We start from the raw sequence: 25,788 nt of genomic DNA, 5'->3' as shown, positions 1-25,788 counted from the left end.
CCACAATTGTGGGTAAGATCTGACAGGTTGGAGTGTTCATTGTACCCTCTGGTCGAATGAAGCTCAGTCATGGCTTCCAGTCAGCCATTGTCTGTGGACGCTGTGAGACAAGCAGGTATATAATTCTAACTACAATTTCACCTCTACATAGCCTCCCCAGTCTAAAAAATTCACTTTACTCAATCGACATAGCCTCCCCAGTTTAAAAAATTCACTTCATTCAATCGTGTGTAATTGGATGGGTGTTGTAAGATAGTTACAGAAGTTTCTTCATAGAACAGCAGTTACAGTATTGTAATGAAAACACTGGTCTATATCACTAGCACTGGTCATTTTTACAAGTTTGTAACATATGTTATACTCTTCCCGAAAGCAAAATATCTGAGTGTACTGATTACGTGGAACTCAGCACGTACTGCTCCTTCAAGAGATGTTGAATGTAGCGGGTACAGTACCCTCCCACTTCTGATCAGTTCCAAATTAAATTGGAGATAATGTTGCAGGGAGCGTTTGCAAAAGTCAGAAAGAATTACGATATGCATAGAGAGGGACCATCTAGAGTTTTGCATGGTATCTTTAGCCAGAGAGGCAGCTCACTTTGAAACAGAGGAAAGAGTGCTGCTATGCATATGATTCATTTGTTAGGATGGTAACCATGAAATGCTAGAATACCTTGTGATTCCCATGCAGTTATCATGAGATAGTCAATCATAATAAAATCTTACCGAATTTATAAGTGTTTCGGTTAAGGAAGGTAGTGTTTGCACTTCCCACACTACAAAACAGTATTTGTGTCATGTACGTAGCACTTTAACAGGGGTCGTGATATGTCCACATGAATCTGTTTAGCAATAACACAGAAACTGAGAAAAAATTGGGAAATTGATTGGAAATACTTGAAGTTAACGAAAAGTAGGACAAAAATGGTTGCTATAGGGCTCCGACCTCAGCAGTTTGCTCATCTGTCATTGATGACAGTATCGTAGACCGAGTTCACAGTTTTACTCAGTTGGATGTCACGAAATAACGTGGAGGGAGGGATGTGAATTGTAGGTTGTTGTTGGGTGTAAATATTGACTGTGGTTCTTTTTACGACATGTGAATAGATAGCATGAAAGCTGCTGTTCTGTATTGATATTTATGCCTCTGAAATGTGTGTAACACCCACATAAATGACAGTTTATTTACATGACTTCCACAGACACTAATTCTGAATGCTTGGACTATGGAAGGCTGCTTCTGGAAGCAGAAGTGGCAGCTGGGTGGTCAGAGCCAGTATAGTGCAATAGTGACAGATCTGTCACACTCTCTGTCCCTATGCCCTCTTCCCACCAAGAGACGTAGCTGAGGCCCATAGCATGCTGTTGACTGTTCCATGTCAAATAGGCAAGTACTGCACTATTGGTCCAGGGGAAGGCATTTCCTAGAAATACGTTTGATATCTACCGATCTGAAACAGTATATCACTGTCAACTCGACATCGATCAAAGCAGAGAATTGCCAGCAGATCTTTTTGTGTGCCATCATCGACAGGATAGAACAGGCCTGAAGCTACCTACAGAAGCAGGGGAGGAGGCAGGGGGGAAGGTAAGACTGGTTCTAAGCTGCTTACTTTCTATCCATACATAGATGTGAAGACACATGCACTTTCTCGTGTAAAGTTTTTTTTTTCGATAGTAGTGTGCTATTATTACTATATTTCGTCTTCCTGCAGAACCATGGCGGAATGAACTCGTAGTGTAACGTAGTATTTGCTACGGTGAGGTGTTTTCTTTTCTTTCCTTTTTTTTTCTTTTTTTAAATAGTTGCTTGCTTATCCAAGGATTGCCTCTCTCCTCCTAAGACACATGGTACCACTCACAAGAAATACACATCTGTCCATACCAGAATGTCGTTTGATATTGATTATCATGTTGTTTTTTGGTCTTATCAGCACTACGTTATTGGTGAAGTCCTCTACTCACCATAGTGCGTGGAACTTGCTAGCTGAATTTATGTTTAAGGACTGTTCTATAGTGTTAAGTTCATATATTCAACGCAAGATTCAGTGGTATAGGTTCAATCGTCATCGTAGCACACATGAGTTCCTACCACAAGTGTGAGTTTAGACGTATTTATCCGGAGATTTCATTGATTTTAGCACTATATCCGCCACGCGCCAGGGTATACGAGAGTGCTAATGTTCTGCTTTCTGGACTGGGTTAGGCGCGCTGGCCCCGGATCGAATCCGCCTGGCAGATTAACGATGAGATCCAGTGTGCTGGTCAGCCTGGATGTGGTTTTTAGGCGGTTTTCCATATCCTGATAGGTGAATACTGGGCTGGTCCCCACGTTCCGCCGCAGTTACACGGCTCGCAGACATCTGAACATGTTCACACTATTGAATGGATTACACTAGACGCGGACAGTTGAGGTACACTATTTCCTTCCCAGCGGGTATAGGGTGATGGCAGGAAGGGCATCCAGTCACCCCTTCAACTAACATTGCACATCCGGTTAACCAGCAGGCCCCACAAGTCAGGATTAAAATGCTAGGAAAGAGAGAGAGAGAATACTACACTCCTGGAAATTGAAATAAGAACACCGTGAATTCATTGTCCCAGGAAGGGGAAACTTTATTGACACATTCCTGGGGGCAGATACATCACATGATCACACTGACAGAACCACAGGCACATAGACACAGGCAACAGAGCATGCACAATGTCGGCACTAGTACAGTGTATATCCACCTTTCGCAGCAATGCAGGCTGCTATTCTCCCATGGAGACGATCGTAGAGATGCTGGATGTAGTCCTGTGGAACGGCTTGCCATGCCATTTCCACCTGGCGCCTCAGTTGGACCAGCGTTCGTGCTGGACGTGCAGACCGCGTGAGACGACGCTTCATCCAGTCCCAAACATGCTCAATGGGGGACAGATCCGGAGATCTTGCTGGCCAGGGTAGTTGACTTACACCTTCTAGAGCACGTTGGGTGGCACGGGATACATGCGGACGTGCATTGTCCTGTTGGAACAGCAAGTTCCCTTGCCGGTCTAGGAATGGTAGAACGATGGGTTCGATGACGGTTTGGATGTACCGTGCACTATTCAGTGTCCCCTCGACGATCACCAGTGGTGTACGGCCAGTGTAGGAGATCGCTCCCCACACCATGATGCCGGGTGTTGGCCCTGTGTGCCTCGGTCGTATGCAGTCCTGATTGTGGCGCTCACCTGCACGGCGCCAAACACGCATACGACCATCATTGCCACCAAAGCAGAAGCGACTCTCATCGCTGAAGACGACACGTCTCCATTCGTCCCTCCATTCACGCCTGTCGCGACACCACTGGAGGCGGGCTGCACGATGTTGGGGCGTGAGCGGAAGACGGCCTAACGGTGTGCGGGACCGTAGCCCAGCTTCATGGAGACGGTTGCCAATGGTCCTCGCCGATACCCCAGGAGCAACAGTGTCCCTAATTTGCTGGGAAGTGGCGGTGCGGTCCCCTACGGCACTGCGTAGGATCCTACGGTCTTGGCGTGCATCCGTGCGTCGCTGCGGTCCGGTCCCAGGTCTACGGGCACGTGCACCTTCCGCCGACCACTGGCGACAACATCGATGTACTGTGGAGACCTCACGCCCCACGTGTTGAGCAATTCGGCGGTACGTCCACCCGGCCTCCCGCATGCCCACTATACGCCCTCGCTCAAAGTCCGTCAACTGCACATACGGTTCACGTCCACGCTGTCGCGGCATGCTACCAGTGTTAAAGACTGCGATGGAGCTCCGTATGCCACGGCAAACTGGCTGACACTGACGGCGGCGGTGCACAAATGCTGCGCAGCTAGCGCCATTCGACGGCCAACACCGCGGTTCCTGGTGTGTCCGCTGTGCCGTGCGTGTGATCATTGCTTGTACAGCCCTCTCGCAGTGTCCGGAGCAAGTATGGTGGGTCTGACACACCGGTGTCAATGTGTTCTTTTTTCCATTTCCAGGAGTGTATATCCACTATTGCTGCTACAGCATTTGTTTTAAAAGCGTAGGACTACCCGCTTTACACGATGTTAGGTGAAGTCTGTCGGTACAGTATTCATTGTAGCAAGCACAGGAATCACCAAAGAGCATAGAAATAAATAGAGTGGACTTAGGGCCGCGTGAGTTGTGTCAGGCTTCCCCCTCCCTCTGGGTACCCACAACCACTGACGTGCTGGTAGCTCCACGCAAAACGTATTCTTCGCTACTTGGAGAGTGAAATTTCATGTCATCCAAGTTGCCTGTAAAAAATTGTTTTACGTAGGTGAAGCAAAGCTGCATCCGTTTCTGTAGTTAGTTTGTCAGTAAAACATTTAATTTTCGCGTAAAAAATATAATAACCACCGTTTTGGGATTTTCAAGTGTTCTCCACTATGCTGTCTTCCTCATTACATTTTGAGCAAACTGTTAAGTAAAAGAATATTATTTTTTCGCATCTTAACGCCACACACTGCAGCTTGATGATGAAATTGTTTTCTTTTCATTATGACCCATAGTTATTGCCATACTTCGAAGTAATGTGCAACATCACTCATATTTTGAGAAGTTTGCAGTGAAAAATGTTGTCGCTGGTTACTTTATGTGCAGTGTGTTTTAGGACATAGGTTACTGCATACGAAATATAAGTAACATATTGAACTTGTTTTTAACGGTGGAAGGAGGACCGCTTCCGTTTCCATTCTCGAGAAAACACATGAGATATATTGGAGATTCTTCGTGGCGAGGTTGGCAGCTACACGCCTCATGCTCGGCTATTGCTGCCAATGTGGCCTCCTGCTACGCGAAATGCGGACTGCGAAGCTGCCTCTTGTTTTATTTATTGTATGCCGCCGATGCAAACGGAAGCTAGAAGTGAGGAAAAGACACTGCGAGTCATCAGCTCATGACACTGAGTGTGTGTTTGGTCTAAATCTAGGCTGCTTGGTTTTATTAAACAATGTTACTTATATTACTGAATTAATTCGGTCATTTATTATGATCTGTCCACTTCACAGTTGACGTTTTAGCTGAGCGCCCAGCGAACTGTTGACATGTCATGCTATAGATTGTCTCGAATGACGCACGAACGATATTACTGAGTTAAGTCAAAATGTTAACACGGATCCTGGACTGTATTTTGTGCAAGTTCAGCAAATAAAACAAGCATACATTCTGTTGTGTCTACGGAAAATAAAACTTGTTTTGCGGTCGCACAACGCAGCTGTGCGTGAAGGAAACAAGGAAACAACGGTTTTTTTTTTTTAATGTAGTCTCAGCTAGAGGAATGCGTAGGAAATGAAAACAAAAAAATGAAACTTTTATTACTCTCTAATAACTGAAGCGAATATGTAACTTAAAATTAATACGTTCTTAAAGAGAGAAATGTGCGAAATTAAAACGAAATTTTTGTCTTACGACCTAATAACTGGGCCGGCCGCTGTGACCGAGCTGTTCTAGGCGCTCCAGTCGGGAACCGCGCTGCTGCTACGGTCGCAGGATCGAATCCTGCCTCGGGCACGGATGTATGTGATGTCCATAGGTTAGTTGGGTTTAAGCAGTTCTAAGTCTAGTGTACTGATGACCTCAGATGTTAAGTCCCATAGTGCTTAGAGCCATTTGAACCATCTAATAACTGGAGTTGGGATTCAGATTAAAGTTGTGGGTATCTTCACATCGTTCTCGTTTTCTCTCATTGTTCTACGAAGGTGTGCACGCCATGCTGCAGTTTCCTCCTCCTCAACCAGAGGTATACTAATTTTACGTTTTCAAAATGAAACAAACCTTTCCGTTTTTCTTCAGGAGAGAACTAAACTACGTTACTTTCAACGCTTTTTCATATGAGCATACTCTATGATAATGTATATTTGCGTGATGACTATCCATTTCAGCAGACGCTCAGAATACGCTGAAGAAGTAACGCATTATGACTATAACGTGACAGTAAAACGCCGAAGCACGGGTGTCAGTCGTGTACTGTCGAGTATTGTCGGACGCCTTTGGTCCCGTCTGTACGTAAGCAAAGTTTAGTTCCGCGTTCTGCCACTTGCAAACCAACAACTTTAAAGCAAACCCGATGGAGGCGAGACGAGGCGGTGAGTAAACAAACAGATACAGGGAAGACATGATGCCTCTTTTGTTGCTAAGAGGTCAAATACGTTATTGCAACCATTCGGACATACAGTAGGCAAGTGACTGATTGCTCAAAATAATTTTCGGAGAAAGCATTCAGTAAAATTTCGGATGACGTTTTATGCCTACCTCCGGCCTTCTGTGTGTAATGGCCCCCGACCTATTATGCAGAATCGGGAACCCACCACATGTTGGCGCAGGTCGAGGTATCTGCAGTCGAAACGGTAGCAGAATCGTCTGAGCCTCTGATTTAGACCATCCACTCCGCTCTGTACCAAACGACCACAGTATGTCGTATTGACCAGAGAAAATCACTTCCGATCCAAGGGGAAGCACTTTTTATTTCATTTTGTTCGTTGTAGATCGTTGTGTTTGTTCGGACATCCGTTCAAGTTCGTTTGTTGATCGTTCCACTCAGTTTTTTATTACAAAGGCCAACCGGCTCTCTGACCGAACACCCTGAGCTACCGTGCCGGCAGCACATCGTTGCTACTAACATTATCCACCACTCGCAGTTTGCTGCAACCTGTGCTCTTCATGACACCCGGAAGCGTCTAGAATTACTCCTCCCGGCTTGTACACAGAATGCACATTGGATTCGTTTCCCTTCTTGGCAGACATATCCCTAAGGGGTTCAATTGCGCGCCTATGTTTCGAGCTCCCAGCTACTTTATAAACCCACCCTCCGTAAATGCCCCGACATTGATGGTCCAGAGGCTTCCTCTGGAACAGGGTGAGCGACTGTTGCTGGCTCAGGGACTTCGTCAGCCACAGATAGCGCCCGAAACCTGTTCGTCAGACTAACCGGGAGGGCCTCTGGAAGTCTTTCGCTGTTTGTCACGCCTTGGAGAGCGACCTCCATCTCGAGCACCGGTGACGGGTCAACCTCAGTGCGCGCATTACCAAGGATGGTCGCAGTAGTGGACTGACCGGGGGACATGGGATGTTGTCGACGTAACTTCGGATCTCCACATCCGTCCCCCCACAGTGATGACCATTGGCGACAGCTTTAAGTTGTGTGACCAAAACCAGTACCTCCTGGAGCTGTGAGCGCCGGGTCACCAAATCATTTCATATCTGATCACAGCAATAACAGTTCTTGTCCATACTAAAGACGGCGAAAATTTACTCGAGACAGTTCATAAACGACGAACTGCGAATGCTAAGTAAACAAGCACGAAATTAACGAGTTTAAACAAAAGATAACAGAGGAAATTTAAAATAAGCCACTTCTTATGGAAATCTGTGTCAAACTCACAGACGAAAATTGTGTCCTCTGATGTGCTGCTGTAGTAACGAAAGCTAGCACTCGACGACTCTTACATTAGTAACACGTTACAGCGGTGACGAGCGACGGTTTGCTGGGTGCCCTGTCTTAGCTCGTGCAGTTAACAGTCAGCTCCAGAATGTGCTGTTTGTGGCTGACACTCGCACAGCCAGATGCCGTCGCCTGTCCTGTTTCAGAGGAACCACTCAGCCTGCAAGATCCGGGCAATTAGAGAGGGTGAGATTATTGATAACTGGCAGCTCCAACGTTAGGCGCATTATGGGGCCCCTCAGGGACATCGCTGCCAAGAAAGGGAAGAGAGCCAATGTCCACTCTATGTGCATGCCGGGTGGAGTCATTCCAGATTTGGAACGGATCCTTCCGGATGCCATGAAGAGCACAGGATGCAGCCAGCTGCAGGTGGTGGCCCACGTCGGTACCAACTATGTGTGTCACTTTGGATTGGAAGAGATTATCTCTGGTTTCGAGCGGCTAACAGAGGTAAAGACTGTCAGTCTTGCTTTCGAGATGAAAGCAAAGCTGACCATTTGCAGCATTGTCGACGGGACTGATAGCGGACCTCTGGTACAGAGCCAAGAGGAGGGTCTGAATCAGAGGCTGAGATGGTTCTGCGACCATGTCGGCCGCAGATTCCTCGACTTGCGCCATAGGGTGGTTGGGTTCCGGGTTTCGCTGAATAGGTGAAGTGTCCACTATAACCAGGAGGCAGTTACACTAGTAGTAGGGACTGTGTGGCGTGGAAGGAGCGGCTTTTTACATTAGAGGGTCTCGAAAAAACACAAAAAGAGCTTCATTCACCAAGGGTGGAAACACGTACCCGGCTCATACAATTATAGTCGGTGGTGACTTAAATTTACCCTCGATATGTCGGCGAAAATACATGTTTAGTTCCGGAGGTATGCATAAAACATCAATAGAAGTTATGCTAAACGCAATCTCCTAAAATTATTTCCAGCAGTTAGTTCTTGAACCCACGCGAACCCTAAACGGTCGTGAAAACATACTTGGCCTCTTAGCAACAAATAATCCTGAGTTTATAACGAGCACCAAAACGGATACAGGGATTAGTGAACACAGGGTTGTCGTAGCAAAAGCAGATTCACTTGACGCCTTCCTGAGAGACAGTCTCCATTCCTTCCAAATGAACAGTATAAGTGTAGACGAAATGTGGCTTAAATTCAGAGAAATAGTATCGGCAGCAATTGAGAGATTTATACCAAATAAATTAACAAACGATCGAGCTGATCTTCCTTGGTACAAAAAACTGGTCAGAACACTGTTGCAGAAACAAAGAAAAAATATGCCAAATTTAAACAGACGCAAAACCTACAACGTTGGCCATCTTTTACAGAAACGTGAAATTTAGCGCGTACTTAAATACGAGAAGCTTATAATAGCTTCCACAACGAAAATTTGTCTCGAAACCTGGCAGAAAATCCAAAGAGATTCTGGTCGTATGTCAAGTATGCTAGGGACAAGACACAATCAATGCCTTCTCTGCGCGATACCAATGGAAATACTATCGACGACAATGCTGCCTGCCGGCCGCGGTGGTCTAGCGGTTCTGGCGCTGCGGTCCGGAACCGCGGGACTGCTACGGTCGCAGGTTCGAATCCTGCCTCGGGCATGGGTGTGTGTGATGTCCTTAGGTTAGTTAGGTTTAAGTAGTTCTAAGTTCTAGGGGACTTATGACCTAAGATGTTGAGTCCCATAGTGCTCAGAGCCATTTTTGACAATGCTGCCAAAGCAGAGTTACTAAACACACCCTTCCAAAATTCCTTTACCATAGAAAACGAAGTAAATGTTTAAGAATTCGAAACAAGAACAACTGCCGACATCAGTAACTTAGAAGTAAGTCTTCTCGGAATAGTGAAGCAACTTAAATCACTTAATAAAAGCAAGTCTTCTGGTCCAGACTGTATACCAATTAGGTTCTTTTCAGAGCATGCTGATGCAATAGCTCCATACTTAAAAATTATATACAACCGTTCGCTCGACGAAAGATCCGTACCCAAAAACTGGAAAGTTGCACAGGTCACACCAATATTCAAGAAAGGCAGTAGGAGTAATCCTCTAAATTACAGGTCCATATCATTAACGTCGATATGCAGCAGGAGTTTGGAAGATATATTGTATTCGAACATTATGAATTACCTCGAAGAAAACTGTATATTGACACACAGTCAATACGGATTTAGAAAACATCGTTCCTGTGAAACCCAACTAGCTCTTTATTCACATGAAGTGTTGAGTGCTATTGACAAGGGATTTCAGATCGTTTCTGTATTTAGGGATTGCCGGAAGGTTTTTGACACTGTACCACACAAGTGGCTTGTATTGAAATTGCGTGCTTATGGAATATTGTTTCAGTTATGTGATTGGATTTGTGATTTCCTGTCAGAGAGGTCACAGTTCGTAGTAACTGACGGAAAGCCATCGAGTGAAACAGAAGTGATTTGTGGCGTTCCCCAAGGCAGTGTTATAGGCCCTTTGCTGTTCCTTATCTACATAAACGATTTGGGAGACAGACCAGCCGTCTTAGGTTGTTTGCAGATGGCGCTGTACTTTATCGACTAGTAAAGTAATCAAAAGATCAAAACAAATTGCAAAACGACTTAGAAAAGATATACGTATGATGCGAAAATTGGCAGTTGACCCTAAATAACGGAAAGTGTAAGTTCATCCACATGAGTGCTAAAAGGGATCTGCTGAGCTGCGGGTACACGATAAATCAGTCAAATCTAAAGGTCGTAAATTTAGCTAAATACTTAGTAATTACAATTACGAACAACTTAAACTGGATGGAACACATAGAAAATGTCATGGGGATGGTTAACCAAAGACTACGTTTTATTGGCAGAACACTTAGAAAATATAACAAACCTGCTTAGGAGACTGCCTACACTACGGTTGTCCGTCCTTTAGAATACTGCTGCGCACTATGCGATCCTTACCAGATAGGATTGACGGAGTACATCGAAAAAGTTTAAAGAAGGGCAGCACGTTTTGTATTATCGCGAAATAGGGAAGAGAGTTTCACAGAAATGATGCAGGTTTGGGATGGACATCATTAAAAGGAAGGCGTTTTTCATTGCAGAGGAATCTTCTCACGAAATTTCCAATCACCAACTTTTTCCTCCCAATGCGAAAATATTTTGTTGGCGCCAACCTACATAGAGAAAAACGATCACCATGATAAAATAAGGGAAATCAGAGCTCGTACAGAAAGATATAGGTGAAACTTAACTGGCCGCACAGGTGTTTCCAGGAAACGGTGGAAAACACACGAAGCTTTGAGAATCTCCATCGTTTTCTACTATGGTATGTAATTTCGGTGTTCCCCATTTTCTTATGTTTTGGTGGTGCGGAATGTCGCCTTATCATTAAATACTTAACGCGAAAGAAAATTTGTATCATTCAAATGAACGCCCAGAATGCATCTACAAAATTCCGCACGTAGTTGATTATTATCATCATGAAAGGCACGCCCAACTGAATACTGTATGGCTTAAAACACAAAAGTCACTTCCGAAACATGCCAGAAAGACTCATGAGGGATGGTTGACACGACGAGAAGACTTCAGTGAATTACGTGCAAAACTTGAATGCGCACTACGTATTGAACGAGCAGTGTCCGGACATTTGCCACGCCGGACATTTGCCACGGTTTTACCTGCTCCGAAGGGTTGGGTCCCTTGTCCCCCCCCCCCTCCTCCTCCTCCTCCTCCTCACCCGCCCAATTGCTTTCGAAGTTCCTAACGTGACCATCACTATGCAAGTTATTACTACGAACAAGGGCAGGCCTCCTGCTCATTAGAAAGGTTACGCGTATCTTAAACAGAGGGAATCTAAAGAAGGTGTTGTTACATGGATGTGCTTACCCCGAAAAGCGGATCATTGCAAGGGAAAGCTGCTTTCGAGGAACGGAGAAGTGTTGAGCGTATTAGAACATGTCTGTGGACCACCTGACGATGCAGCTCTGAAAATGAGAAAGCAAGTGGAAAGAGCGAAGAGAAGGTTTCGAGAAGAAACTACACAGTTATCGGAGATATACGCGGATGAAATGGGAAATCTACATAATAAAGTTTATGACTTTGTTACAGTGATGCCTAATTCAGAATCTATGAAGAGAACCATGCGTCGTCGATGGAGTCAAGAGCGGGGGAACCAACAAGAGCCTAATTGATCTACATGAAGATCTATTAAAAATGGGAGATGGCAGTAGTTTTATTCTGGAAGACGATAGATTAGAGGTGAGAATAATGATTTTTAGTGGAGGCAAAGGAAAAGAAAGTCTAAAAACATGTTCCCATTTTTTTATGGATGGAACATGTAAGAGATGCAGCAAGCAGTTTGCACAGATCTACACCACACACGTAGACTTAGGAGGCCCGATAAAAGAAACAAACATTCTTCCTACTGTATTTGAACTGCTCCCTAGTAAGAAGAAAGACACATATGTTCGTCTGTTTCGTCTGATAAAACAGGCAGTGTCTGAGTGGTGTCCTAAACAAGTAAAGGTGGACTTTGAGGCAGCTGCGATATCGGCCATTCGTCAAGTTTTTCCCACAACTGAAATAAATGGATTCTACTTCCATGTGAAGAAGAGTTTATGGAGAAGAATTAGAATTCTCGGTCTAACTGAGGAGTACCGCTAGAACGGGGATTTAAGACTTCACGTCAGCGTGTGTGCAGCGCTGGCAGTTGTAAAACCGGAGGACGTAAGCAATGGATGGATTGAGATTCATGCAGAAGCTCCTGATAACGGAAGGTTCTCTTAATTTTTTGACTACTTTGTAGATAACTGGCTAGAGAATGAGGATATCGCAATAGAAATGTGGGACTGTTACGGAAAAAGGCGCCGAACGACGAATGTTGTTCAAGGGTGGCACAACAAAATAAATATTCGTAGTATTATTGGAAACCCTCACCCTAGAATCAACTATTTGGTGGGGTGCTTGAAAAAAGGAAGCAGAGCTTAAAAACTGCATGTACATGAAATTGGAAATGAATCTTGAAGGAAGCCGGCCGCGGTGGTCTCGCGGTTCTAGGCGCGCAGTCCGGAACCCTGCGACTGCTACGGTCGCAGGTTCGAATCCTGCCTCGGGCATGGATGTGTGTGATGTCCTTAGGTTAGTTAGGTTTAATTAGTTCTAAGTTCTAGGCGACTGATGACCTCAGAAGTTAAGTCGCATAGTGCTCAGAGCCATTACATTAGTTCAGCGTGTTTAAGCTGATTTTACACACGCCAGAATGTTAGATGGTCATTTAACATTTTCACGGTCCAAAGCCTGTGCAAAGTGTGATGCGAATCAGCCTTCAATGTAAAAATTAAAAAGTGTTTAAAGCCTCACAAAAGTATCCCTAATGTTGTCACGTTAAGATAACTTTTTTCTACCTTCCAGTATTATGGCCATACTATTAAATAATTGTGAGTTCTAAAATAATTTTCTGAAGCTTCAGAATCGCAACTATCGCCTAAAATATCATGATTTGTTAAACTGATAGTATACGCTTTTGTAAAAGAATATGGGAACTGAACCTTTGAATTGCACCTAAAATTGACATCCCAAAACTGATGTGATCCTAAGGTTGACAATTTTGGCACCTCAAATATTTTTTATTTCAGTTTAGCTGCAAATATTTGTAGTAGATGTAAATCTACTTAAGTACATTTAGATATGGTCCTTTAAAAATTAAAATTTCTTACTAAAATGTTGATTATCTTTAAACAGGTCAGTAAAAGCATGGAGCTTACTACTGAAAATTAATTGTTACTGAAGAACATCAGAAACAAATGTATTAGACCCACTTTTCTTATACATTAGAGACTTTATGAAAAGATATTTGATCGTTTCCTCTGTCACTGACAGTGTAATGTCAGTTGCTTTGCAACACCAGGGATATCTACTTCTAAATTATGTTTGCAGCTGTTCTCATTTCGAATTATGGAATATTTACTTCGTTTTCTTTGGTGAGGGAATTTCGGAAAATGCATTTACTAACTCCACTTTAGTGGCACTGTCATCAGTAACGTTACCGTCGCTGTCGCGCAGTAAAGGTACTTACTGAGCCTTGTAAGGTGTCAGGCAAATCCAACATCTTACATGAAAACCCTGACATGATAAGCAAATCCAGTAGTATGTCACATAGCTCCGAATAAATCGTGACATTAAATTAATCAAAGTAATACGAGTAAATAGTGAGCAAATGGAATACCACAGACTAACACAAGAATGCCTAAATGCATGTCATACTTTCCCACCGTGAGACAGACGCAGTTCCGAGGGGAGAAACGAGAACAGAAGCCGAGAGCAGAACCGTGCTAAGCTAGAAAGCCCTACGATAAGGGACGGACACCCACGTCGCCAGCTAACCGCTAGGACCACCCCCCAGCCCATGTTAAAAGCTAGAGCCCTCCAGAAGAACAGTATAGATCTTACGATAACACTAAAAGGGCCACCCCAGCCGCAAGTTTTAGCGTGAGACTTTTTCACGTTTCTGTTACGTCAGGACCACCCCCCAGCCCATGTTAAAAGATAGAGCCCTCCAGAAGAACAGTATAGATCTTACGATAACACTAAAAGGACCACACCAGCTGCAAGTTTTAGCGTGAGACTTTTTCGCGTCTCTGTTACGTTGCAAACTTTAAACATTGCCCCACCACGAAAAGTATAACGTTTCTCATTGGATAGACAGAATTTTTGTAGGCGGAGCTTAAGGTTAACATTGAGATCCAGATAGTTTTTTTTAAACCAACTTCGGTAAATTGTAGTATGGAGAAGTTAGGAGAGAGTTACTTCCGAGATGGCGAGGTGAGCGGAGCTGTGCTGCACGCCGCCCCCTGACAAACACCGACAAGGTAATGGACGCACACGATGCCGCATAACAGCGCATAAAGCTTCACTCAGAGCTGCAGAAGTATCTTCTGTTACATACCCGTTTTGCGTAATACTAGTGTCGATCGTCAATTAAAGCTCATGGTATTCACATTTGCTATGTAAGTTAAAATCTGAAACGCGATGATTTTTCTGTTATATAATTATTGAGAAGCCACATCAGCCACTGTAATTTACGACAAGTTAGATAAGTAATTAAAGATAATTTAGGGTCACTGTAGACCATTTTGATAGTTTTCTCTTTTGTGAAACTTAATTTAAACCTAGATTATAGATGTGATATGGCATAGGTCATCCTTCGATCCACTGTAGAACTTGGAAACCCATTCAGGGAATATTCGTTCACATTTTTGTTGTACGCAGTTGGCTTTTACCATCCTGTATTAAAACATTTCCTTTTATCAATAGTGCAGTTTATAAAAAATAATTTTTTTTGAGTAGAATAAAATTTCCAATGGTAAACTTAACTGCTTTTTCGACGTTATTTTACCAGCTAACTAAAAATAGGAAAGCCTTGAACCCCTTCCACTAAATTTAGTTAGTATTAAGATTCTTTTACAGGGAGTGCAGTGGAGCTGACGCTGAAATCATTAAGTATTTGGTTATATCATCGTTAGTCTCACTGAACTCTTCTGAACTCTACATGTCATGTGTGGTCTGACAGGTCCCAGGTTCAAACTAGTCAAGTCCCTAAAAAACACGCTCAGAGCGTCATTGTGTAAAAGTGGTAGGGAGACATGATATAGAACAACAGACACCACACAGAATGTTAGAAAATGGCGACCCTGCCAGGATGGTAAAATACCATGATTGAAGGTCGACCTCATGCCTAACTAGGTCAGAAAAATATCCTGTTAAAAAATTTTCGTAATAAATTTTTTTTTCAAAGGCATAAATAGTTGAAAACAGTAGCTGCAGCGATAGATAGTGAGACATTCTAGCAGAGACAATAGCATAATTAAGTTATGAATTTTAAAAATTGTTAGAATTAAGTTTTCTCCTCAATGCAAGCGCACAGGTGGCGGATACATCGTTGACAAGTTGGTTCTGACCCAACAAGTAAGTGAATGGATTTTCAGTCTTAATAAGTGTCAAGTCGTGTGAACAAAAAGTTTATGAAACGCGTGAGATCGTATGAGTTCAAAAAAATGGCTCTGAGCACGATGGGACTCAACTGCTGAGGTCATTAGTCCCCTAGAACTTAGAACTAGTTAAACCTAACTAACCTAAGGACATCACAAACATCCATGCCCGAGGCAGGATTCGAACCTGCGACCGTAGCGGCCTTGCGGTTCCAGACTGCAGCGCCTTTAACCGCACGGCCACTTCGGCCGGCGATCGTATGAGTGCATGTTGACTCGAAGTAGGGCGCATGAATTGCTTTTAAAACAGAAAATAAGGGATTCGGAAAGATTAGCAATGGCAGATCGAGACCTTGACCGAATTGAGGTAGAGATCCAGCATGAAAATGGACAGAGAATAGAGGACAGTACAACAGACGATGCAGTATCGCGAGAAATAGGACATATAACCCACCATAACGAGGATAATGTACGTCAAGGCATAGAAAACGTAAGTCAGCATACGACAGAGGAGCAGGAAAGTAGAGAGACAGTCGATGAGGATTCTAACTTGCGTCTTGAATACGTAGAACCCATAGTACAAGTAATCAGATCTCCCTCACCACAGAGTACAAGGAATGCGAGCAGAAACGTGTCACAGCAGAGTTCAATGCTATCGGCTGCGAACCAACAGTTGGGCGAAAACACAGAGCGTAGGACGTCGGAAGAAAACGCAATAGGACCCACCAATCTGGCAGAATTATTACAACAAATTACGGAAACCATGACAAGGCAGTATAAAGACATAGCGAACCAAATTCAAATTCAGAATGCAGAAATCACGAGACAAATGCGTGAGATTAAAGAACAAAACAAAAAAATTCAGTTACACCTAAGTCATATTGAAGACGAGGCAAAAGAATCTCGAGAAGTGATGGGAAACTTAATAACAGGTCGCAATCAATTGAGAACAGACATTGACAAGGTACAAGCGGACGTACAAACATTGCGTAATGACATTCAGGACGAGATCAAAACATTACGTAACAACACCCAGGGAGAAGTCAAGAAACTAGAGAAACAGATAAACGAAATTACTGGACAAGCAGCAGGTACAGCGCGTGAAATTGTTGAAACCAGTGTATTACACAAACGTATCACAAAAGCAGCGCTGAAAAGATATGATAACCGCATAGTCAAAATAGAAGCGCAAACGAAGCGACAATTTCAGAAATTGCGAACAGAGTTGTTGCAAACCATTGAAGAGCGTGGTGAACAGGATCGAACAAGCACTGAGTCTGCAACCGCATCCGTATCTGAAACAGCACCGGAAAAACAAGCAATTAACGAAGATATTACGCATTTGCGATTCCAATCACAGGCGGAAAGTAACATACGTGAAATCAGACAGCCTGCACAGCAACAAACACGTTTCGAAATTCTTGATGAACAAACGTCATCACAAACACATGCGGAACCACAAATGTAAGTTTCAAGACAGTTTGTATCGTGCACTGAAGCAGCAAGGTTAGCCAGACAAGATACCGAACCAATACCTGACAATGGAAAGCCAGATCGCGAAGAGTACAGTGCAATGCATTCAGCTACACGTTCACAACCGATGGAAGAAAATTATTGCGTACCACTCCAACGATACTACGCAAGGGTAGGCGAAAGTTACAGTGGACAATATCCAATGGATCTACCACAACCGGAAAGAACGACGGGAGAAATGATCAGAAACAAAAGTGGCGAAGAATCGCGAATTTCATATGGAACTATGACGAAGTACGACAACGATCATTTCCTCACAGTCAGAAAATTTCAACACTTTCGAGAAGGAAACTCATTACATCCACGAACTTTTATTGATCAATTCCGAGTAGGATTACCAGAACACTGGACGCTAGCACACAAATTAGACTTTATATGTGCACACATGTCAGGAACAGTCGCAGAAACCATGCAGAATGTTGCAGCGACATGCCGATCATAGGAAGATTTCAGAGAGAAGTTTCTCTCACGATATTGGTCCAGCGAAGCACAGAACAGAGTAAAGTACGAATTATTACAGAACCCATATTTTGAAAATTCAGGAGAGAAGAGTCCCGTGAAATTTTCGAATTAATGGCAAAGAAAAATCAATGCTTAGATGTACCATACAGTGACGGAGAGTTGATTAAATTATCCGCGATGAAGCTACCATTGAAATACCAGCAATCATTAGTAGGTCGCGGAGGCAATGACGTCGAAGCATTTAAGGGTATTCTAAGGGAACTAGAGTTCATATTTTCGGAAGATAACGCAAGAAAAAGACGAAGCGCACGTGAAAACGAAAGCAAAAAGCAGTGGAATCCACAAGACACAGTACGAAGAAACAGTAATTACGAACCACGTGATAACTTCGCGCCAAGAAACGACAATAGATTTCAACAAAGAACCGGTTATGGATTTAGAAAAGAATATGGCAATAACTATAATTCACCCAGGAACGGCAACAATTATTACAGAGGGAACAACGACAACCGGAACGGGTACTGGAGAATAGACCGACAAATTATCAACAAAGAAACCACTATCAACAAGCTGAACAAGAAAAGAGAATGCAGATAGAAGAGGTGGAGGTAAGACCACCAAACCCCGATAAACGTTCGAATTGACAGCTAAGCGCCCATGCCAAAGAGAATGACGCACCGACCCAGGAAAATTGCAGCACCTTGAACAGAGAAGTAAAAATCTTATCACGAGAAGAGAAGAAGGAAGAAACAAATCCGCAGGGACCAGATGAAAATGAACTCAAGAAAATAACAATATCGTGTTGGGATGAAATTAATTGGGAGAATACTGACGAGGAAGATGAATTACCAGAGGCATGCACAACGAATGTAGGAGGAAAGGACGAAGGAATGAGTATTGCAGAGCTATTTGAGATGGAAACCAGGCAAAGTGAATTCAATGAGGATAATGCGCAGTCGACAGAAGTTGAAAATAAGTTACTAGTGGGCACACAATCCAACGTATATAATGAAGGAAGTTATGAAGCAATAATTAGAGCATTTAGATGCGATTATGTGGAAGTAGCGACGAAGAAGGAGAAGATAGACGAGGATGAGGAAAAAGTAGAGGATGTTGAAGAAAGCGTAAATGAAGGAAGAAATAGAGAAGAGGAAATAAAAGAGAGAGAAGTAGCAGTCGAAGCTTATCCTACAGAAAGTTGGATTTCACAAGGGAAATTCCTAAAAAGACTCATGTATGATTCAGTGGAGGATTCGTTGATGCAAGAAGAAGAAGAACAGAACCAACCCTTTCAAATTCAACCAATTGTGAAGGCCATGGTAAAGCATATCCCAGTCAATATCGTAACTGATAGCGGAAGTGAACTGGCTGCGATCTCAGAAAATTTATTCATGCAGTGTAATGCAAATGAGGAATTGCCAGTTCTGAAAACATGTAAGATTAAAGTAAGAGGTCCTAGTAGAAACAATGCTGCGGAAGTTACGAGACAAACAAGGTTAACTCTTTCGTGTCAAGGTCAAAAGATCGAAGCCAACTTCATGATTATACCTAAACTAACTATAGATTTGATTATAGGTGCAGATTTTTTAAATGAGAGACGAGCGATAATAGATATTGGGAAAGGTAGCGTAACATTCGGGAATGTCACACTTCTCTTTGAGCAAACGCTAAAATTAGAAGAAATACCAGTTATAAACAAACAATTAAGAATGACGCGAGATAAAAAGGATGAAGAATTAGAATGGTATGCACAAAATGGGGAATCGCCTCAACTCATGTTAGAAGTCCATAAAGAAATCGACGAAAAATTGCAAAAAGTTCAAGGTATTTCGGAACACAGTAAAAGAGAATTAGAGGGTATTTTACGAGATAAAGCAGAGGTATTTTTACCTAAGACTGGCAGTATTAAACACTTTCAGTACAAGTTTGAAGTAAAACAACACAAACCATTTAGTGTGTCACCCTATATCCCATTAAGCTACAGGAATAAAGTATTCCAGGAGATATCTAAAATGTTAGATGATGATATTATTGAACCAGCTACCTCCACATATAACAGCCCGCTCCATATTGTACAAAAATGAGATGGGAGCATCAGGTTAGTGCTTGATTCCAGACAGATCAACGCAATCATAATCACTGAGACGGATCGCCCAGAAAAATTAGAGGAATTGATACAAAACTTCCACAGTGCTAAGATATTTTCGTCAAGTGATTTACGGAGTAGTTTCTGGAAAATACACTGCTGGAAATGGAAAAAAGAACCCACCATACTTGCTCCGGACACTGCGAGAGGGCTGTACAAGCAATGATCACACGCACGGCACAGCGGACACACCAGGAACCGCGGTGTTGGCCGTCGAATGGCGCTAGCTGCGCAGCATTTGTGCACCGCCGCCGTCAGTGTCAGCCAGTTTGCCGTGGCATACGGAGCTCCATCGCAGTCTTTAACACTGGTAGCATGCCGCGACAGCGTGGACGTGAACCGTATGTGCAGTTGACGGACTTTGAGCGAGGGCGTATAGTGGGCATGCGGGAGGCCGGGTGGACGTACCGCCGAATTGCTCAACACGTGGGGCGTGAGGTCTCCACAGTACATCGATGTTGTCGCCAGTGGTCGGCGGAAGGTGCACGTGCCCGTCGACCTGGGACCGGACCGCAGCGACGCACGGATGCACGCCAAGACCGTAGGATCCTACGCAGTGCCGTAGGGGACCGCACCGCCACTTCCCAGCAAATTAGGGACACTGTTGCTCCTGGGGTATCGGCGAGGACCATTCGCAACCGTCTCCATGAAGCTGGGCTACGGTCCCGCACACCGTTAGGCCGTCTTCCGCTCACGCCCCAACATCGTGCAGCCCGCCTCCAGTGGTGTCGCGACAGGCGTGAATGGAGGGACGAATGGAGACGTGTCGTCTTCAGCGATGAGAGTCGCTTCTGCCTTGGTGCCAATGATGGTCGTATGTGTGTTTGGCGCCGTGCAGGTGAGCGCCACAATCAGGACTGCATACGACCGAGGTACACAGGGCCAGCACCCGGCATCATGGTGTGGGGAGCGATCTCCTACACTGGCCATACACCACTGGTGATCGTCGAGGGGACACTGAATAGTGCACGGTACATCCAAACCGTCATCGAACCCATCGTTCTACCATTCCTAGACCGGCAAGGGAACTTGCTGTTCCAACAGGACAATGCACGTCCGCATGTATCCCGTGCCACCCAACGTGCTCTAGAAGGTGTAAGTCAACTACCCTGGCCAGCAAGATCTCCGGATCTGTCCCCCATTGAGCATGTTTGGGACTGGATGAAGCGTCGTCTCACGCGGTCTGCACGTCCAGCACGAACGCTGGTCCAACTGAGGCGCCAGGTGGAAATGGCATGGCAAGCCGTTCCACAGGACTACATCCAGCATCTCTACGATCGTCTCCATGGGAGAATAGCAGCCTGCATTGCTGCGAAAGGTGGATATACACTGTACTAGTGCCGACATTGTGCATGCTCTGTTGCCTGTGTCTATGTGCCTGTGGTTCTGTCAGTGTGATCATGTGATGTATCTGACCCCAGGAATGTGTCAATAAAGTTTCCCCTTCCTGGGACAATGAATTCACGGTGTTCTTATTTCAATTTCCAGGAGTGTAGAATTGGCCCCAGAATGTAGAAAATTTACAGCATTTATCGTATTCGGTAGATGTTACCAGTTTAAACGATTGCCATTTTGTTTAAACATATCATCAGTAGCGTTTATTGGGGGATTTAATACTATACTCAGTCCTGAAATTTTACAAAAAATTACTTGTTATGTTGATGATGTGATTATAGCAGAACCCTCCTGGGAACATCACAACGAGACATTAAATCAGTTTTTACAGATCATGAAAGAGCATGGGGTCACAGTAAATATAACAAAATCCAAATTTGGAAGGCGAGACGTCAAATTTCTAGGACACATAATTTCAGAGAATGGGGTAATGCCCGACCCAGAAAAACTAACGGCAATCAAAGAATTCTGTACTCCATATAATAAGAAAACTCCCAGAGGATTTCTAGGTCTCACCGGATTCTATAAAAAAATTATTTGGATCGACTCTCTCGCAACACCACGCCTATGTGCATTGACTGCAAAAAACACGTGTTGGGTATGTGATCAACAAGCCAATGAAGAAATTTTAAAAGTGAAAAACGCACTAACAACAGCACCGATTTTAGCACATCCTGATCTGACACAAAATTTTTGTATGGCCACTGATAGAGCGAAAACAGGTTTATGAGTTGTTTTATTCCAAGAATACGAACAGACAGGGCTAAGTTTATATAGAACGATTGCATTTGCCTGTCGGGTACTCACAAAAAGCGAGAAAAACTACTCAGTCACGGAGCTGGAAGCATTGACCATTGTATGGGGCTTCCAACGTTTTCGATACTTCCTATTCGGAAGAAAAACAAAAGCATACACTGACCACAAAGCATTAGAATGTATGTTATCCGCCAAACTAACTCATGGGAGATTAGCCAGATGGATGTTAATACTACAAGACTTTGACTTCACTGTTACACACATACCAGGACCAGCGAATGTATTAGCAGATGCTTTATCACAATGTCCGCAGGGTTTGGAAGCAGCAGAAGACCAGTTTACAATGTACTATATGAAACAAGTACCTTTCGAAAACTACATTACGACAGCATTGAAAAACATAGGCAAGGAACAGGACAAGGATCCCGAAATACTAGGAATCAAACACAAGTGGAAAAGTAACGATTTTCCAGACATTCGACAGCACTATCTCGTATAACAATGTTTTATTTTTTAGACGAAAGGTTGCAACGAATGAATGGTTAATTTATATCCTAGATGAACTAATTAATAAGTGCATATGGTATACACATTTAAGTAATGGCCACTTTGGACCAAAGAAATGCTTTTTAAAAAATAAAACAAACAATCCATTTTCCTAATATGGAAAGACGAATTAGAACAGTATTAGTCAAATGCAAAAAATGTATGAGGGCGAAACACATCACTTTCCAAACCAAACCACCTGTTTCCAATAATCCCTAAAAGATTAAAACAAATAGCTGCAACAGATTTGATGGGGCCCCTCCCACGCACAAAAAATGGATATATTTTCATATTTGTCGTTTTGGAACTTACTTCTAAATATGTTACCTTGACACCATTAAAATGGGCAACAGGTCTTACTATAAGTAAAGCATTTAGACAAGATTTTCTCAGACAAGTAGGTCGAGTGGAACGAATAATTTCGGATAATGGCCCACAATACAAATCAGTGCAATGGCAGAACACGTTAAAACAGTACAAAATAAAACCCATCTACATATCTAAGTACAAACCTAGTGTAAATCAAGCAGAATGATCTATGAAGGACATAGGCACTTTATGCCGATTATATGCAGGCAAAAGACACAACCCTTGGGATATATACCTTAAAGATTTTCAAGAAGTAATAAATGAAATGCCACATAGCACTACACTACTACATCCAGTTACTGTACTTAAAAATATTGAACCCCCAAACATAACCAGAGAAAATGTTAGATTTCCTATTGTACCACGTAGACAGTACAAACAAGTCATAGCAACAGCACTCTCGAACATCAGAAAGGCAGCCTTTAAAAGAAAAGAAAGAGGAGATAGAACAGCAATTAAAAGAACATTCTCAGTAGGCCAGAAAGTATTTATAAAAACACACCATCTCTCCAGCAAACAGAAACACAAAATACATAAGTTTTACGCTGCATACAAAGGACCTGTCATAATTAGCCGAATTGCTCATGATAATGCTGTGGAACTAATGAACCCAAAAACATGCAAAACCTTAGGACTTCACCATGTGATCCATATCAAAAAATTTGAAGATTAATTTTATTACTGGTAAATAATCAGCACAATATTTCAAGATTATGTTGCAGATAAGATCGTCAGGAAAAAGAAGAATGAAGAGAGAGGAAGGTGGGAAAAAGAAAGTAGTTTCAATAAAAACAAAAACAAAAACAACATCATTACCACCATAGATTAAGGTGAAGGGATAAAGCGTAGATAGTCTAACAGCATGAAATACTAAAATGCTATACACCATGACACTACACAAAAATAAAAAACGAATTTGAGGATTCTTGTAGACATTAAGACTCAAAATATCTTGTAACATGGAAAGGGCGCCGAAATTTGTAAAGCTTTTAAGAAGGCGTAAAACAATGTAGGTACTAGACATATGTTAGATGATTATAAGTAAAACGTTTTGTAAGAACCATTGTAAAAACTCCAGCAAGGACGAGATACAACGACCCACAAGTTGCAACGTGAGAAGTATCAAGAAACGATAGGACGTAATTAGCAAGACACGATTCCTACAAGGCAGAAGCATCGAGAGATGGGAAAGGACAGCAAGACCAACAGAAGGCCCTTGTAGCCGAAGTGGGCAGTAAATAAATCTGCTGCCAAGCTGAACCACAGGGTGGCGGAACCCTGCTGGTACAGAACGCCAGAAGGGTCTCGGAACGCCCCGAATCAGCAGAGTGAGCAAAAAACGCCCCAACGAGAAGACCGAGAAGACCGCTTGGGCAAGCCACCACTGGCAAAAAATGTGTGTAAAAGTCACACTACTGCTATTAAACAGCACGTTGATGCACGAAACTGAAGAAAACTTCCACAAAGTAAAAATGACGCGCCCAAACAATTTATCAAACTGTTACTAAGAGGAGAACTTCAAAGCGAGTGGTTATTAATAAATATTTCCATATCCTGCCCAGAGAAGAACCAAGAAGCAAGTAATAAGCAGAGAAAAAGCAGGAAGAACAGAAGTTGAAGATTCACAAGATTGAGACCAAGAAAGAAGATGGGTGAAGAATAGACGACATACCTTCCCAAATCCCTATCCTATTGTAAACTAGTCAGCTGCGAAGTATTACACCGAAAAACGACCACTTTCAGCGACACATAACGATGACTTTCATGCATACAAAGCCAGTAAACCACGAGATTCTGCACTCACAGCTCCATTCAATTATGGGATCTCCACAACAGCAACACACACTTGCAAAGCCAACAAGGAAGGACGAACAAAGCTGTACATCAAATATTTGCCGACATCCATCTCGCTCAAGTCCATCACCTTCGTGCAAAAAAAAAAAAAAAAAAAAAAAAACATTCGCCAACCTCATGCTTAAACATTCATAGGATTGTGTGAATGTGTGAAATCAAATTATGTGATGTAGGAATTGTGCAAAAGAAATGTGTGAAAAACTAAATAAGTTTAGCACACCAGACAGTTAGTAAACTACAAAATAAGTCATTGACTATGGACTGAAGTAAAAAATAGACTATCGATAAAAATAAGTCATTAGTTCTGAAATGGACAGTATATAAAGAACAAAAGTAAGGCATAATAAACACTAAAACTATATGCCACTTATTTTCTCCTCATAAAAATAAAAGAATAACCATATTTTACTTATTTCCTCCTTATAAAAACAAAAGAATAAAAAATTATCTTGTTGGATGTTTTCCCTTTTTTTTAACATTTGTACCATTTGTTAGGATAATATCTCAATACTTATGTATGTATATTTTTTTGTCAAAGCAATTCTTGGAAATAATTCTTATTTGTTAGTGTAACAATGTTGAAATGAGTGTCTAGAAACAAAAAAATTTTACTTGTACATGATATTTAGAAAATGTGTTAGGAATAGATTTTACTTAATTACTACATTTATAAAAACAGTATTTCTAAGAAAATGGATGTGAAAGACTCCTCACATTCGATAACAAACTTCTTAAAAAACAAACTTCACAATTAAATAAATAAAGAAAATAATTAAAAAATAATAATTATAATAGAATAAAAATATTCTTCCCTTGTCAATATAAACATATTTTTGATAATAATGTGGAAGAATATAAAAATATAAATCAGTAATACAAACTAGCATAGAACAGAATAACGTGGCTGAACAGTAGACAAAAAAATGTAGATAGCGGAATAATATTTGACTGGATTCGACAACGATTCAATCATTGCCTAACTTCAGTGCAAAAATTAAGTTCGAAGAGTGGTGATATGTAAGGTGTCAGGCAAATCCAACACCTTTCATGAAAACCCTGACATGATAAGCAAATCCAATAGTATGTCACATAGCTCCGAATAAATTGTGACATTAAATTAACCAAAGTAATATGACATTTCCTTTTATCAATAGTGCAATTTATAAAAAAAATGTTTTTTGAGTAGAATAAAATTTCCAATGGTAAACTTAACTGCTTTTTCGACGTTATTTTACCAGCTAACTAAAAATAGGAAAGCCTTGAACCCCTTCCACTAAATTTAGTTAGTATTAAGATTATTTTACAGGGAGTGCAGTGGAGATGACGCTGAAATCATTA

Source organism: Schistocerca nitens, chromosome 4 (genome assembly GCF_023898315.1).
Source record: "Schistocerca nitens isolate TAMUIC-IGC-003100 chromosome 4, iqSchNite1.1, whole genome shotgun sequence".
NCBI classification, from domain to species: Eukaryota; Metazoa; Arthropoda; class Insecta; order Orthoptera; family Acrididae; genus Schistocerca; species Schistocerca nitens.
The sequence above is the reverse complement of the archived record's forward strand: the minus strand, read 5'-3'. Positions refer to the sequence as shown.